This window comes from Coturnix japonica, chromosome 14, assembly GCF_001577835.2.
Source record: "Coturnix japonica isolate 7356 chromosome 14, Coturnix japonica 2.1, whole genome shotgun sequence".
NCBI classification, from domain to species: domain Eukaryota; kingdom Metazoa; phylum Chordata; class Aves; order Galliformes; family Phasianidae; genus Coturnix; species Coturnix japonica.
The window spans coordinates 1,691,286-1,709,558 of NC_029529.1; the positions used below are offsets into that span (position 1 = coordinate 1,691,286).

Here is an 18,273-nt window from a genome sequence, read left to right on the forward strand (position 1 = left end):
GGATGGCACTGGGCAGCACAGCCAGACTGCAGCCAGCCCTTGGTGCAGCTGGTGGTCCTGATGCACTGCTGGGCAGCTGCAGGCCGTGCACAGCCCGCAGCCCGCCTGGCGCAGCACTGGGTAACGGAGGCCATTCTGTCTCCATCCCTGCTCAGTTGATTTATGTCTCATTCAGATGCCTTTTGCCAATAGTCAGCTGGTGTCATTGTGCAAGGGAATGTGTTACTCGCCCTTGCAGTGTAGCCAGGCTTATTATTTCTGCTGTTTTTGGATAAAGCTCTAGCTCCTACTGTTGTGTGGTGATGTGGAAATGGTGTTTTACTGGAGAAAAAGATCATTTGTGCTTAGATGCATGGGAGAGAAAGTTCTGCAATAAGACCTACACTCACTCCCAGCAGGGGAGTTGCTTTTTAGATGAGCTGTTCCATGTTATGGTGGTTTGAGTCAGGGTTCTGCCATCTGCTGTGCACTGTCAAGGTTCTGTTCTATTCCAGGTCCGTGTCCTGAGCCTCTATGGGGTCTGCATTTCTGTTTTCATGGGCCCATGTGAAAGCAGATGATGTGTGTGGGGGTGGGGGTTGGCGGGGAGAAATCTGCCTGGTCCAGCCTGTGCTCAACACATGCTCCTCTGTCTTTTTGGAAGGTGTGCAGCTGACCCCTCTATTCTAAGCACATTTTCTCCTATTAGGAGCAATCTAGGATGTTAAGTAAGTGTTGAAGTGCTGTTGTAATCTCTGTTATTCTTAGATTGCTAAAGGAAAAGAAAAAAAAAGGGGGGGGGGAGTGGGAAATCCCTATTTCCTACTTTGACAGAAAGCTTTCTGCTGCATGCTTCCTGATGTCAGTTCCCATTGAAGAACAGTAAAAGTATAACCCGACCCACCTGGATGTGCATGCTGCATTTCAGGAGGAAGATTTGTTTATGAAAGCTGACTGTCAAAGGCACTTATTTCAGACTTGAAATAGAAGCACAGCATGGTTGGGCTGGAAGGGAGCCCACAACCCCCCTCCCCTGCTGTGGGCTGGCTGCCCCCCCAGCTCCAGCTACTCAGGGCCCATCTGTGGCCTTGGCACCTCCAGGGATGGGGCACCACAGCTCTGTGCAGTGCCAGTGCCTCACATGACTCATACCTGAACTGCAACAAATGTCTATATGGATCATGAGACTGTAAACGCCATAAATATTCCTATTATTAATATTAATAGTAATTGTATATGCATTAAGACGATTACTAGATATATCAATGAGGGCTTCTGGCACTAGGGTCAGTAGAGAGAGAGAAGTCTGTGGAGTAAGACTTCTTCCTTCTTCCAATGACCTTCTCTCTCAAATGGATGACACTGAAATGAATGTGTCAATAAAAATTTTAGAAGCAAGAAAACATGCTCAGCATCACATAAGGAATACAGCAGAACAGAGCAGTAACCTTTAATCCTGACCCAGTGCTATGCTCTAAGTATTATCCTGTTCATGGCAATGCCAAAGCCACAGGCGCTCTGTTTATTGCATGCAGTCAGCTCAGCTTGTCACTTCACCTGCTCTTTCTATTACCCAGTGTTTTCCTTAGAAGCTTCTAACAAAAGGATCAAGCGAAAGACTTCCTGAAAATGAGCAGCTATTTTTGAGTCAGTGCATGATACTGTATTTCACCTGCTGTGCTTTTTGGAAGAGAGAAATTGAAAAGGAACAGCAGATAGCACAGCCATGTTCAATGGCCTGTGGGTTGGTCTGAGGTCCACAGTCATCAGGCATACAGGGCTGAGGCCATATGGAGACATAACTGAGGAATCCTTTCCTCCCTTCCTCCCGTCCCACTTTCCTTCCCTCCCCCCCTCCTTTCCTCCTTCCTCCCTCTCTCCTTCCTTCCCCCCTTCCCTCCCTTCACTCTCCCTTCATTCCTTCCCTCCCTCCCTTCCCTCTTTCTCTTCCCATTCTCTCCCCCTCCACCCTTCCACCCTTCCCCTCCTCCCTTTCTTTCCTCCTCTTCCTCCCTTTCTTCCTTCCCCCTCCTCCTTTCCTTTCTTCCCTCTTCCTCCCTTCCTTCTCTCCTTCCTTCCCTCCCTTCCCTTCTTCCTCCCTCTCTTCCCTCCTGCTTTCCTTTTCCTCCTCCCTTCCCTCCTTCCTCCCTCCCTCCCTCCCTCCCTCTGAGAACAGGACTGCCTGTGACTTTCCTCTTTGTAATTAAAATGGTCTTTTGTCCACCTGTGCTTTCTTGAAAACATTCAGTAAGAAACAGGAACTATCACCTATATGACTATATAACTGTCAGTTTGTCCATTTCCTATCTGCTAATATCTCTTTAACATGAGCCTCAGTTTTAGAGTCTCTTCTTATTCAATCTGTAGTGCTAACTGGAATGCATTTGGAGAAAGAGGCCCCCTTCCCTTCCTCCGAGCCCCTCCTCTTGGCTCCTGGTATGAGCTGACCCTGGGAGGAGACCATTTATCCCCACAGTCTGTGGCCCCAACACTTAACTTACTTTGCATTGCATCCACCAAGTGCTCGCTGAAACCTGGACCAGCATAACAATGACCCGCATAGTTCTGTTTCACTTGGCATGTACTCTTCCCCTATATGCACAGTTTCCTGTGGACTTCCTTAGCAGATCCTCTGCAGCAAGCAGGTGTTTCTCCACTTTTCCAGCCTGTGAACTTGAAGTTAAATTCAAAAATAATTCATCATTTTATAAATAAGTTATACAAGCTGTCACCACAGATCTGTCACTGCACAGACAGGTGCCAACATGCGCAGTATGCAAGAAGGTAACGACACCAGGATTGGAATAAAGGATGTCTAAAAAGCAATTACATCCAGATATTAGGCAAACACAATTATTTAAACTGCTAGTCAAAAACAGTTGATAAAATAGATAATTAAAAAAGATCGACCCGAAAGCTGATTTTAAATTATTCTGTCATATGCACGTAACTCAAATAATTGCTCTCTCATAACCCAGCCTCCATTAAAAGGAAATTTCACCTAGAAAAAAAATTACATATTCAGGACGTGGTGATTAAAATAAATATATATTCTCTCAAATGCTGGAGATGATGTGAGAAACTGTATTAAAAAGTGGTTAAGAATTATGCCTGAACTGCAAACAGTAGTGTGGTCTGTCAGTGCAGTAAATCATGCTCAATAGTCACTGAAATGATAAGTATGACAATGCAGTAAATCCACATCAGCCTCAGAGCACAGCAGAGGTAGGAGACCTGCCTATCCTGTGTGTGGATACAGAATAGACAAGCTGGACAGTAGTAGGATAGAGTCATTAGAAAGGAGCTATTTTAGTAGTCCAGTTTTCACACTGAAGTCTTATGATAGGACATCAAAGCCCCTAATTAGGAGCCTGAGTTCTGTATTTAATACATTTTATGCCCACTTCATATATACACAAGATAGCCCAGCTTCCACCTAAAACAATATCCTGACCCCTAATGCAGGGTCAGATTGATTGTTCTTAAGACCTCATTTTCTGTGCTGCTATCTGGTAGTGATGCAGGACTGACTTCAGTACTTGTGCTGTCATACTTCACCACGTCAAAAGCAGGATCAGCCCGCTGTGCTTTAGCTGGGAGGACATAGGGGTGCCCTCATTAATGCATCTGTCTTTAAGAAGCCATCCTGTGCTATCCTGCACTATCATCTTTGAACTTGAGAAACGCTAAAACTTCAGCTATGAGCACACGGTATTACTCCATAAATGGTACTGGAACTGATTAACCTATCAATCTCTATTATTCAACTATTGCAAATGAGACACATGCTCCCATGGGGATTTACCTGGAGTGAGATCAAAAGGAAACTGTTTTCTCCCTTCCCAGCTTGAAAGTTCAGAACTTGTTTTGACTGGTGATGCTACAAATAAATAAATAAAAGAAGTGACCTGAATAACTTGAGCAATCCCCTTGGGATTGAGGCAGGAAGCATCTGAAACATGAAAAGTTGCACCCGTGTTCAAACGAGAGAGGCCCTCGTTAATTATTTACAGCAGCTGAAAGCTCATCAAAAATTTAACCACGATTTATTTCTCTGTGACTGTGCGGGCACCACAATGTGCAGAAATGGAGGCTTTAGCTGTCTTAAGTGAAGCTCTTGAGTTTTCACCTCCCCAGCATTTGAACCGCTGCTGGGAGGTTCTGAGGTGGCCCTCAATGGACTTCAGCTGTGGCAAAGCTGTGACCCATCGCTGTCAGTAGTTGGTATCAAATACAAACCCACCTGTGGCATAGCTCTACTTCCTCTCCCACCTCGTGTGCCCTTCCGTTTTGTGCACACTGGCTGAGTGAAGGCTGGGCCATTGCCCTTTGCTTTGAAGTCCGTTGCATTTGTGATTTTTCTTTGATCATCGCTGTGGAAAAGCCTGAAATGTTTTTCTCCGGAGTCTGTATACACACAGGCATAAGAGAGCTGAGAACCTCAGGAAAGGTAAAACTTCTGAACTGATCTTGATTTTGTTAATATTAAATTAAGTAGGACCAAATTGTGTTTTGCCTTGGGAGACTAATGAGGAGGAAACAATACTGTTCTACTACTATCCATGTACTCAATACATTCACCAGCGACAGGAACAGGACCTATAAACGACAGTGAGTACCTTAGGATACCAACTTCCTGCAGAGGTTTCAATGATGGCACCTCATGACCAATATCTCATAAGGTCCCTGAAAGAGAATAAAAAATCAATTATTTTCTCACCATCTCTGAGTAGAAAGCTCACAACACAAGTGGGAATTCATTTTTCATGAGAAGAGTCAGTCTCTCTGCATTCTCCCATGCTTCTGGAGCTTCCCAGAACCTCTTATGACTGAGTCACTCTGCCCTCTGTATCTGTGCTTGTTCAGCCTTTTCTTGGTCTACGCAGTCTGCACAGCTAAATCTACTTGGGAAGCAGAGCTCAGAGTCAACTGCCCATCCTTCTTGCAAAAGCATCTGAAGCTCAGATGCCCCAGGCATGGAACAAAGCAGAAGGTGCCAAAAAACAACAGCAATTCCTATTTGCAGCTGAATCCATCAGTGATGTATCAGCTCCCAACCCCACTGTGACCATCCTTTCTGAAAAGGGCTACCACTGAACAAGAGATGAAGGAGAGCAGACAGACAAGAGGAGAGCTGGGAGGAAGAAAAGGTCCATCCAAGGTAAGCTGCGCCATCAAACCACTTGGTGGCTGAGGATTTTCTCCTGCTGGGCTGTGCATTTATCAGTGACACTGAGAAAATGAATGAACATTGAATACTCTGCACAGAGAGAGGATCTTTGGCAAATAGCTAAAATAAGCCCCCCTCAAATCACACTGAATATTTTAATGCTTCCTGAGAAGTATCTGGGGAAAGAAACTGTACAAAGCTTTCATTATCAGTTGAAATATTACTGTATATTTTGATTCATTTGGCTCAGTTCGTGATATAATGGAGCACAACTGATGTAACTTGGCTTGATGTGACCCCTTGTTACACATACTGGAACAATATCTGCAGAAGCATTTGAAATGACACTTTTTTTTTCCCAGACATCTATTTTAAGGATCAGTGACTTCAAACAAGCAGTGCATTTGGGCATATTTTAAAGGCTTATTTCCTGCAATCATGTGCAGGTCACGGCTAAATCCTCATCAGAAAGAACGTGTTTTGTGATTCTGATGACTGAAGGGGCAGTGAAAGAAGGATACACCTAGAAAGAAAAGCATCAGAGTTTTCAGGCAGAGCCCGGACTCTGGACCGGTAAATCTTTGATAAGAATTTTTGAGCATGGTGCTTTTTTTTCCTTTGTATTTTCTTTAACATTTGAATGTGGCACCACAAGAGGTGAAACAAAACAGTCTTTGAAGTGTTGGTTAGGTGAGGTTCTGGCATTGCCGTGCACTGCACTGACATGGGCACAGACCTGGGAAGAGCCAACTGTCTTGGCAGGGAGCAGGTAGCCAATGTGATGAGCAGCTGAATCTGTTATTTTTTACCGAATTACTGAGAGTCACAGTACTTTGGAAAGTACTTTTCACAGCACTGTGACTGTACAACAAGAGTTTTAATGGCCAGTAAGCTATTTTAAGTGAGAAGGAGCAGCACAGCTTTGCTTGGCCAGATGCATAGCTGTGCTCAAGGGAGGGCTGGCGAAAGGCAGAGGGAAATGTGACAGCTTTCCACGACAGATAAGAGCTGGATTCTGGCCCACTTCGAGCTAGCTAAGCAAATAATTACCTGTGAATAAATTAGGAAGAAAAATGCTAAATATCCTTATTAATAGAGACCATATGTTTTTGGCAACTTCTCAGCAAAAGGCTCCTAAAAGTACGCAGTGACATTCTAGAGTTCCCAGTCACGTTTCCTACATACACTCACCATGTAGCAGACAGAATACTGATTTTGTGGGTATTTTAAAGCCCCACAGCCTTACCATCTGTGAATGCATGGGCAAAGCCTGTTTCTTCACCTTGAGCATACCCAAAGTATTCTTCCCAACACTCCCAGATAGGCACTCACTACTCATTTCTAGAAGCGCTCTCTTCATTTGGTGCTGCTGACAAGTTTTTACACCCGGTGTGGTTTATGGGAGCCTCTGGGCTGCTCTTATTTTCTGCTTGCAGGACAACTTCAAGCTGAAGAAACAAAAAATGGAGTGATCACAAACCACTCCAGTACCCACCTTCCCTGCCAACCCCTGCATTCCAGCCATTGCCCATTATCTCCACAGAGAGCGCTCAAAAATCAGGCTGTGACTGTCTTCCCCTCCACAGGTTTCCCTGATGTCCCAATCACTGCCCAGCTGTTCCAGCTGCACAGACAGAGGCTCCGGTTCAGATATACCAAGGGTGGCAAGCAGAGGAAGCATTCTAAGGTTCATTTATTAATCTGGTAATACATAATCTGATGTGAGCTTGAGTTGTTTATGTGCCAGAGCAAATTCAGATTTGGGAGGGATTCTGACTTCTCTGTGCCCTGCCTACACCAAGTATTGGGAATACTACAGTCAAAAAACATCCTGAGCAAGATAAGAAGTGGTAACAGTGTAAGATGGAGAAACTTTGCCCTGGTGCTTTAAAAAAGAGAAGGTGACAGCTATCTCATAGGAGAGGAATGAGTAACCAAGCAGTTCCAATGGCTATCAGCTGGGGATGGCAATGCCACTGCTGGGCTTATGTGCACTCCTGCACAGAGCCTGGATGCAGTCGGGCACTGTGCACTGGTGGTATCAGGGTGTGTGTGCTGGGCTGATGGGCAGCTCGTGACAACCAAGGGTGTTCTCAGGCTTTCAGGGAGTGGGGGAGAAACCAAAAAGGCCAGTCTGCGTGTTTCATAAAATTGACCAGTGCATTCTAAATCCAGATATTTTGATATTAAGCTTAGATTTAATCACACCACTATGAAAAGCCTGTTTCCCTACCTGTTACACTCAGAAGCACTTCTGCAGATGAAAACCGAGCCTTTCCATCCCACAACCTCCCACAGACATATGCACACACATTATGTCCCACGTTTAATTGCCTTTCAAAACTGTCTTATCTTGGCACAAACTTGTCGCTGGTTTATCTCTACTCAGGATAAATGCATACCTAATCTTATTACTGGATGCATGCAGAGCAGGCAATCTCATTAAGAGCCACCCTTAAGGGATTTCTATCTAGGGATCAATTTCATAATTGGAACACAGCTACATAATATATAAATATACCCTTTCAATGGCACAGCCATTTGCCTGCTGGTCTCATGCTGTTCTGTCTTGCACATCTCATGAAGAATTGAAAAAGGGGGGGGAAAGAGAGAATCCAGAAAGTATTTTTAAACTAGAGATCCTTCTTGGAAGCTTGTTAGGTTTTCAGATCACACCACAGGCTTACAAGCTTGATTTGTCAGGTTCATGATTGTTACTGGATATGTGAGTTCTATCATTTTTAGCCTGCGTAGTCACTAAGAATAGTTTTCCCCAGCACTGCACTGAATTCTGTATGCTCTTTGTTGTAACATATAGAATTCTATAATGGGAAAAAACCTGACTTGTTAGCTACGTATCATTTTCAGAGCCAGCAGGAGCTGTAGAGCTTTTAAGAATTAAATTATGTTCATTTATTCAGTGACTGCAAAATACCCTACCAAGAGCCTAATAGCTTAAAGGCTTCCTAATCAACTTTACTTCATCATTAAATAATTATGCTTCACATCTCCGAAATTCACTTTTGTCACATCTCATAGAAGGGATAGTTAGTGAATATAAGTCATTACTGAGGCTGAGCGAACCATTCATAATTAAACCTGAGCAACGCAAAGCTTCCTGGTCTAAGGTTGTGTGAACCTTTCACTGAGTCTGGGCTAAGTTTCCTACAAACTTAAATCCAATTATATCCAAACCACAAGAAAACAGTATCTATTCGCTCACTGTGCAGACCCAAGCTACAGAATGCTTCACTTCCTTTAGTGGATTTAGCTCAAATCAAATGGGACCGATTCACTGTCTCCCTCCCACGCTGGAAACACACAGTGAGGATGGGCACCACTGATGCTCTTGGAATACATACCTGAGAAAATAGTGAGAAATGCTGACAGGTGTTTCTCACTTGGATATACCTGTATGTAGCAGTGAGGTGTGTAATTGCATGCAAGGTTTTTTGGACATCACTGAGTACTGCTAGACAGCTGGTCAAATGGAGAGAAATTAATGTCATAACTCAAAAGGAGAGTAGCACTATTAGTAAAAAAGATGATGAAATAAAGAAATGCCAGAAATGGTCATTTACTGTGTTTGCTTACCAGCAGCTCACAAGCCACTCAGAATTGAATATCCTCATCCCCAGGGCTGCCAGCCACACCATGTCCTGTCCCTGCTGCCTGCACAGCAATGATGGTGACACATCCACATGGAATGTGGAGATGGAAGCCCAATGTGTGTCATCTCCTCTGAGGCTGCTCAAGTTGCTCTTCAGTGCTTTATGGGGAAAAAACAGAGCAATTATAAGGCTCTGCATGAGCAATAAGACTCCAATTTGTATTGCGATGGCTCTTCATCACTGGATCTACTTTCTAACAGATGGGACAGAGATGCAGGTAGGGTGGAGGGGCCACAAAAGCCCCTCCAGGTTTCCTTGGAGTTTGCCATTCTTTTTGTTTCATTTATATTTCATTAAGCATGAAATTATGTTTATAATTGTATTAGACAACTGTGTGAGATATTAGATCATAAGCCCAGACTGAATTAAAAACCATTTTTAATTAGTTATTGATTTATTCTGTTTTGTCATTTTTAATGAAATTATGCCCCTGAATTCAAAGCACCAGTGCAGGTGTGTTATCTTAGTTCATAAAACTAGCACTCCGCTTAGCTCCTAACCAACCAGGAGAGTGGAAGTTGGTGTTCTTTAACACAGTTGTGGTATCAGTCACTGATGTGCATCTGCACAAAGGGTGTGAAGGAAAGAGACGCCGCACTCCAGAAGGGCTCCCTGGGCTGCAGGCACACTGCTGGGAGGAAACAGGGCTGAGGAAAACCCAGGGTAAGCTTTCAAAAAGAAAAAAAAAAAAAGAAAAAAAAAAAAAAGAAAAAGGGAAAGCAGGAAACAATATGCAGCTGTGGGATGTGTGAGATGCTGTGCTTCTGCTGGTAAGGAGCAAAAGCCCATTGCCCTGGCGATGTTGTGTTGCAGCACCAAAAGCATCAGCCACCACACAGTACTGGGATCCAGTTCAATCCCAACAGCTGCAAGGACACAGAGCAATGCTGAGCAGCGAGGCTGTCTGTGCTTTGTCTATGCATAGAAATCAGAGCCAAGAGGTTTGGGGTTCTTTGTGGTTTTGTTGTTATCTCAAATCCATCAGTTCCTCAGCTCCCTGTTTTTTCTACTTTTCTACTCCATCCTGTGATGTTAATACATACACAAGGATTCACTTGGACTTCAAAAGGGCATCCTCCTGTGGTGTAGGAGCCTCAGGATATTTCTCGAGGTGTTTCAGACATTGATGGCTTTCATTTAAAAAAGAAATAATAAAGAGGCTGTAGTCTGTAAGGTGCTGCTGACGCACCTGAGCCATTCCTCAGCTCACCTTCAAAATGCTTTCTTTTTTATCACTTTCTGGCACTCACGCTTATTCTGCTAACGACCATGGATCTCCAGAACTTCTTTTCACCCTTCAGTACTTTTCAGTCTGTGTGACAACACGTTCCTCACTGGCATTTATCTCACAGTCTGACAACCCAACATGTTCCTTTTCCCATCCGAGCTCCCCAAATGCCCAACAACTGACTCTTATCCTTTCTTTCTGTTTCGGTGTGGGTTTTTTTTGGCTTCTCCTTTCCTACTTCCTTTCCCCCCTCGTTCAGCCTCCCACATGGTTTCACTCACTAAAACAGCCCATGGTGAAATCAGACAAACACGTTGACTTTGCCCCCGGCCCCAGTGGTAGCTGTACTTCTGAAGCCGCCATTCACCTCTAATTACACGTCTGCTGAAATCATGCAGAGAAGGAACAGTGTAAGTCATTAGCCCTCCTAAATGAATGCGCAGCTGAGTAGCTAACAAAGGGATTAACACTTGACAGCAGAAGCGTTGCACGCTGAAGGGGAGGGTCATTGGGTGGCTGCTTATTACACAGAAATAATTGCCATCCAATGCTGAAAGAAACCGATGGCTGCAGGCTGTGTTTACTGAAAAAAAAAAAAAAAGAAAAGAAAAAAAAGGCATTTTTTCTTATCCCTTCTGCTTAATCTTCCTTTGCACAGAGCAGGGAGGAGTCCCATTGCTGGGCAGGGCATGGCAGGGAGCACATGAGCAGGTAATGTGATGGGAGCTGAAGCCCAAGCAAGTTCAAAAGGAATTCTCCTGACAGTCAGAAAGCTTTCACACCTATGATAAAACTTTGTGTTTTTTCAACTTTTACAAACACTACTTCTCTTGTTCCTCTGTTACCCTACCATGGCATCTGGCTTTACGCAATGTTTAAAAAGGTATAATAAGGTGATTATAAAGACGCAGTGAAATTATTTGTCTTTATCTATTCATCTCCACAGGTTTAGGGGACTATGGACATCCCTGTCACCATGGGGCTGTTCACAGAATCATAGAATTGCTCAGGTTGGAAAAGACCTTAAAGATCATCCAGTCCAACCACAGCCCAACCACACTACCATAACTCTAATGGCCCTCCACTAAATCATGTCCCTGAGCACCACATCCAAATGGCTCTTAAACACATCCAGGGACGATGACTCAACCACCTCCCTGAGCAGCCCATTCCAGTGTTTAACAACCCTTTATGCAAAGAAGTTTTTCCTAATATCCAACCTAAACTTACCTTGGCACAACTTGAGGCCATTTCCCCTCATCCTGTCACCGGTGAAATGAATTACTGAACTGTGTGTGTCTGCTGAAAACACGCTGCACACATTAACACAGTGCGATATGGAAGATCCTGTTTAGCAGATAGGGTGACCTTACAGTTAAGAAAGATTTGGGGTACGGCTTCCCTACTAGAATAAATACTCATCACTCTATTGAAATCACTGCAGCTGCTATGTTTGAAATGGGCTGAGATACATTCCCTTGTCTTTAGGCAAATGAGGACAAAGCAATGAGTAAAACAATGTAGGAGAATTCAGTACACATTTGACATTGAACAGAAAGGGTCTCCATGGTGGACTTCTGAGCAGGGATGATGCTCTCGTGCCCTACCTGGTGCAGGTTGCAGTGCAGAAGGCGTGTGGCTGATGCATGACTGGATTACGTGCCACGCAGGATCTCCAGGTAGGAAAGGTTTGGGTCTGGCTTTTTTTTCCCTTCCTTCTTCTTCCTTTCTTCAAACAACAGAAGGTGGAAAAAAACAAAAACCTTTTTAGTGTTTTTAGGAAAGAAAGATGCAATTTCAGAGCATGTTGACTCAACCGTAAAACCGGACTACATATAGATGTACTTTGACACCTTCAGCCCAACTGAAAGGCAGTGGATTTTAGTACAGTCATTTTAAGCTATCAGATGATAGCTGAGATGTAAATACCACAGATACATGAAAAGCACAGCAGCACTGGGGTGGTATGGTACAATGTGAAAAGGGTGTTTACATCCAAACATGACACGCACAGTTGAGCATGAATTCATATTAACTCAGCTTGCGTTTCAAACATCTATTTATTAACTCTGGGTGGAAACAGCTATTTTTCAGTAGCAGAGTTCAAGTATCACAAAGTAATGACTTCTATAAACCTTAGCACAGCTATTATTCCAAAACCTTACATCTGAGCAGAGGTGATGCTTAAGCTTTTCTATTATTCACCTCTTTTTTAGCATTTTTTCTTCCCATGTCTTCAGTGATGTGTCAGCTTTCCTACATTCTTCCCCTTTATGTGTCACTGTTTCACTACTGTGCTGTAGCCCAGCGAGCCCGTGCACGACTGCAGCATCCTGGGTGCACACGGCCATGCACTAAGAGCTCCTACCACCCAGCACAGGAGGGGCTCATGCATGCCAGAACTACTCGTGGGCAGAGGCTGGATGGAAGGCCACAGAAGCTGTGAATATGGGAATAAAAGGAAACAAATGCATGAGCTGATGCACATCCCATGGAGTGTTTTCCATTCACTGTGGGGTACTGCTTCCTCTTGTCTGATTAAATGACATCCGGTTAGTGTATCTGCCTGACTATTTAGTTCTCTGCATCACTCTGAGCGCTGTAATCTCTCTAATTGGTGCAAAGAATTTTTTTCCTCAATAAGGTTAGAATGAAGCAGCTTCTCTGTCTATGCTCCTTCACGGTTGATTTTGCTATCAGCTTCAGAAATAATACAGAAGGAGTCTGACTGTTCCATTCATTCAAGAATTCTGACATTTGCAGCCACAGAAACAGTATTTAGGTCTGGATACAAAGGAAATATAATGCCCCAATTAATTTTCTGCATCACCAAAATGGAGCTTCTGTCAAATGGGGGAGGCAGACATTGCTGATGCTGAAGAGCCATCCCAGAACCAAGCCAGCAATGCTGTTTGGGAACAAAAGGTAAGAGATGGTCAATGAGATGAAAATGCTGATTATGTTTTTGGACGAGATAAGCAAACTGGCTTGTAATCTCAAATTCTGAAGTCTTCTTGCTGTGTTTTCACACTATCCTGAGCCTGTTGTTATGTCTGGAAACAGCCCTTGGTCTATTTTTATGCTTCAGGCAACATTAGTTCAGATGAAAACACTCTCCCTTGCCCTGATTTGTTAAAGCCCTAAGGTTTATTTCCTGATGATAAGAGGGCAGTCCCAGCCTTCTCAAAAGTGCAGATTTTCTTTAAAACAAACACCCCTGAGCTATTTGGCTGTTTAGGTGTGAGCTGGCAGTCGGCTGCCCAGAGGTGCCCACATCCTCCTGAGCCGCACCAGCACATCCATCCCAACGCTGGAAGAGCGCTGGGTCAGGAACGTGCTCCCAACAGACAGCCTTGGAAAGAGCAATAATGCAAGCCTGCCAGAGATAAATAGCTGATTTGTCTATAAGCAGTTGTCTTAAAGCAAGGATACTACTGATAGTATTGATATTTCCCAACAGCTTGAATTTGCGGTGTTAGAATTGCTTGTACTCTGACTGCTTGAAATTCCTCTGGTGGTTTTTATCACAGGATGTCTAAATTGTTTAGCAAGATTCATTAACAGCGTGACAGCCTCTCTGCTGACTAAGAGCTTCCAATGGCCACTTCACAGAGCAGACACCACAAAACGTGTTGAGTTGGTGAGAAAAGAACAGGAAGGGCTGAGGCATCCCTAACTCCAAGAGAGCAGCAGGCATTATAAAGAAGGAAATCATTTTTCACTTCTATAAGGAATAGGGAAGTGATGAATGTGTAGAGCTTCAAAATAATGTGGTGACATTGTCCTGACACTCAAAACATTTGCAGAGAAGGTACTTCTGAAATACTGTCCTGGTCACCAAAGGGAGGAGGAAAGTGCCTGGCTGCACATGAAGCAAAGGTTTAAATTAGAGACTGGAAAAGCTTCCTAATGAAGAATACTTAATCAGTGAACCTGGCTGCTATGGGAAGCTGTAAAATGTAAGTTCTAAAGGACCAATTAGACTAACACCTGTCTGAAAGCAGCACAGCAGGGTTCTGACTCCTTGCAGCAAAAATGGACTTAAAGCCACTATCATACTGCAGCACTATTTCTTATCCTCCCAAATCCCACTCACATTCCAAAATCTCATTTTTGCTATTAACATGTAAAGCATCCTTCCCTAGTGAAAAAGGTGCATTCTGACTTGTGAGCTACTAATGCATCCGAGCTCGCTTAGGGAAGTCTCTCCTATAACCTTTATCTTTTGGAGGGGTTTGAGGATGAAGATCCTTGCGGAGAGGGAGAGGTTATTGCCCTTCAGCTCTCTGTGAGGTACACAAAGGTTTTACCTACCGTTCCCTAACATGACTGATTTGGTTTCCTGGTGCACTGCATGAGCAGTGCGGACATGCAGTTCACAGTTCTGGGTTTCCATCCAAAAGCCAGGATCCTTCATGCCACCCTCAGTGCTGCTTCCCAGGCCTCCAAATCCTTGACTGCATTCTTAGTCAAGAATTACAAGAACGATAACCAGCACTGTAAGTCAGCAGTACCCCCTTCAATAAGATAAAGCAGCTGTGTTGGCTCTGGAGTAGCTTAACTTTAGACTTCTGAGTATGATGAATTATTGTTTAAGGAGATGCATTCGTAATTCTGTTCCTTCCAAGCAGGTGGTTGATATTTTGAGATCCCTGCTGTATCAGCACTGTGTATATTTGGCACAGAAACTGCATGAATATTATAAATTCTATATTTAATTGAGTCTCATAATGAAACCCTGTAAATCATAGTCAGTCCATCAAACTAAACAGGAAATTGATATGTTGAGGTGTTAAATAACGTTATTTCTTTCCATCACTACAGGTTAGGCAAAACTTGGTTATTTCCCTAAGAAGGAAAAAATGATGGCAGTCAGACATAGTTGATGTAGTTCTCTATCTGAAAGTAACATAAAAATCTCCATTTACATTTATGAACATCATGCAAGTGCTGGGTGGTGAAAACTACCACTGCTTCAACTTACTGGGCTTCAACAATCCTGAACTGTTCAGCTTTTTCTGAATGAAAACTAGCGCAGGACTATACCCATACAGCTTCAGTCTGAGGCTATGGCAGAGGAACTTTATCCTAGGAAACAGAATCATAGAACAGTTAGAAAGGACCTTAAAAAAATAAAAGATTATCTAGTTCCAAGTAAGAGACAGTTCAAACAAGTGTAAGTATGATCTAGTGAGTAAGGGTAAAATCTTAACACAATGGAAAGTACAGCAATGACAGCAGAGCAGCAAGATCCCAGGCTGCAGCAAGTGAGGATTTGCTCAAATGCAACAGCTGTGGGCACAGAAATGAAGGAAAGCTGCTTACCTTCAGAAGGCCTCAGGGATGCAGGGATCTTCAGTGATATCCCCTTGCCTCCACTGCCAACCCTACAATGAAGGCTGGGAAGGGGTGCATCCTGGTTCCACCCTTCTGGTCACCCAGTGCATTGCATTGCATGCATCTGAGCTCCCCTGGGCTGGTCCTGCCTTCCCACCAGGTGCTCCATCACTGCTTCAGATTGTAACAGCATTTCCACTACATCTGCAGGCAAATTCAAGTGGAGTAAGATTTCTATCTAGCTTCTTTCAGTGGGTTGTAAACAGTGTATGTTTACATGACTAACATTGCCTTCATTAGTAGCATATTATTTTGAGGTTTTGGTACAATGAGCTACTATTTGCACCTTCTTTATCTATGGTGATTCTATGACATCAAGTCAAACAAGTGATAAGAGAGACTTGCACTCGATGAATAGAGTTCATTATTTTGCTGCATCTGGCTAATTGAATACAGAGAGCAGAGCAGCCTTTGGCACCTGACCTGCTTGGTGTTTTTGCCTGCAGAGTGCTCTTTGTGGATGAGGACAAGGAGCTGCACATTACTCTGCATTTTCTTAACAGGCTGTTTCAAGCGCTCTCCAGATTTACTTCCTCTGCTTCTCCAAACCCTATTCACACTGCTTCTCTTTACTGCTCTTACAGTGGAATTCATCACAGGCTATTTTATCTGTGTGAGAGCTGAGCATGCACAAGTACAAACTGTGGGGCTGCTGTCCAAGGTTGTGGCCTTGCTTATCAAAAAGCATAATGCCTGGGAAGTGACCTCAGTAAGCCAAGGTGACCCTGAAGCATTGCACCGTGGGCAGCTGCAAGTCCCATTATGCGATAGGCAAGATGCACACTTGCTTGTCACAGGTCAGCGAAAGGTCCTGTTGAAGATGGTTTGCAGATACGTGTTGAAAAGCCTCTTTGCTCGGCCAAGGATGTTTCTTGTGATAACGTTTAAACATGACATCTTTGTTGTGCAGCATAATAGTGATGCTAGAGGAAAGTAACTCAGGTTAGCAGCTCCTGTGTTGAGGGTAAGGGAAACAACAGAGGGAAGGGTAATCTTCACCTGCTGAGGTAAATGCTTGTCACTGCCCCTGGAAAAGCAATTAAGGAAGATCAAAAGTAAGCTGGTGAGAGCATGGGCAGAAGAAACAATTTCCACTGTGCTGGGAGAGATGGGAACTGGTAAGCACAGTCTAAGCAAAGGTGGTTTTACTAAGGAACATATCTACTTCACTCAGTTTTCTTGCCTATTGGAAATTATCCAAGGCAAAAATTGACCAACAGTTCACAAAGAGGACAAGAGGGGTTCTGTGCGTACCGAGGGGCTCACTGCAAGTGTGGGTACTTGGAGAATTCTGTGTATGTCAATAGCATCCCTTGAACATGCAGGACTTCATGACGATGGGGTAAGACCTCAAGTGTATGCATAAATATAATTTCATATTTTACTATTACACAAAGAAAAATCATTCTCCCCACCAGAAAAGAGGCAAAGTTTTTCTGTAGTAGGAATCAAGAAGTAACTTTGCTGGAGGCACCGGTATTAGCTAATGAGGTCTGAATACTTTTACACACACTAAACAATACCTGCATACACTCTCCTATTGAATTTAGGGGGCTTTTTTACAGCAAATTACTGTTCTGCCCAAGTAAGTCTGTGAGCATCTGGATTTCCACTAACTGAGATTACACATCTATTAGACTATTCAGAAGTTATGACATTCTAGTATTGCCATACACTGGATTACCACGCACTGAAGATAGGACCCTGGGAAATTATTCAGTACAAAGATGTAGGAGCCCTATTTTCTCAGTAACAGCAGATCTGTCTGAAGCACAGCAGTTTCAGCGACGATTTGGCTCTTGGAGCAGAAGCCATTTAACTTTGGATTTGGAAAGGCCAGTGCTGGAATGGAGGGAGCAGATTTGTGTGTCACTGGATTATAATGGGGAAGCTATTTTGCAAATAACCTGTCCTCTGAAACTGGTGACTGCAAGATGCTTTAGGAATATTGACAGTTTGCCACAAGTACAGAAACCTCAGAGTCAACTCCCATCATCAGACAACTTAACAACACATTTCACTTAAATGAAACAATTCCCTGTCCTCCTAACAATTAGGAGAACATTTCTCAGTGATTATGCTTCCCCGCAGCAAAGAGAAGGGTGCTGATCCAGGCCTACGTTTCATTTACAAATTGTGTTTATATTATGACTCATATTGAGGGCTTTTCTAGGGAGAAAACGGGGGATTATAAAATACTATTAAATATTGAGCAGATGGCTTCATCTCAAAGAAAAGAACACCCTCTGATAAAAAGTAAAATGCTCAAAATGACTTAACAGCAAGGATGCTCACCACAGCGTGTGTGATGTTTTGGAGAAAGCTGCATGAGAATGGAGCAGGTCAGCTCATTTCACACTGCTGTCATCTGGGGACTCAATCACGGGTTGGCTTCCCTTAAGATAAACAAATAACATCACAGGAGGTCACTCCTACACCAGAGTTCTGTGTGGTTGTGCATGGAGAACTGAACTGAGAGAGGCTGAGATTTTTTGCCCCATAAATCACAGAGCCTTTGGTGGCACTGGGACCTGAATCAAGATTTTCAGAGCTTTTACTCAGCACCTCCATCTATTCTTCAAAGGTTAGGCCCAAAGGGAATCTGTAACGATGGCAGAGTTTCCATAGGATTACTTTGGTAACTGTTTCAGGGCTGTGTAGGATTTCCTCTCCACTTTGCCTCTTTGAAGCTAAGAGAAATGCAGTATGCCCATGGACACTGCCATCTCCACCTTCCCAGCCCTGTTCCTTCCTGCAGACCGTGCTGTTGATATCAGAAGGAAAGAACTGGCTATAAGCAGAGATAATTCTGCCTCAAGTAAAAGAAA

At 43.6% G+C, this 18,273-nt stretch overlaps 1 long non-coding RNA gene across 1 annotated transcript in view; it reads right to left on the minus strand.

Moving 5' to 3' along the window:
• Positions 1-18,273, minus strand: part of LOC107320795 — a 53,021-nt gene that overhangs the window by 23,968 nt on the left and 10,780 nt on the right. The window contains exons 4-9 of the long non-coding RNA XR_001558372.2: positions 15,374-17,841; positions 15,033-15,136; positions 11,656-11,777; positions 8,744-8,918; positions 4,223-6,597; positions 2,481-3,859 (exon numbers count right to left, since the gene is read on the minus strand). This is a non-coding gene — a long non-coding RNA (uncharacterized LOC107320795). The remainder of the gene's footprint in view (positions 1-2,480; positions 3,860-4,222; positions 6,598-8,743; positions 8,919-11,655; positions 11,778-15,032; positions 15,137-15,373; positions 17,842-18,273) is intronic.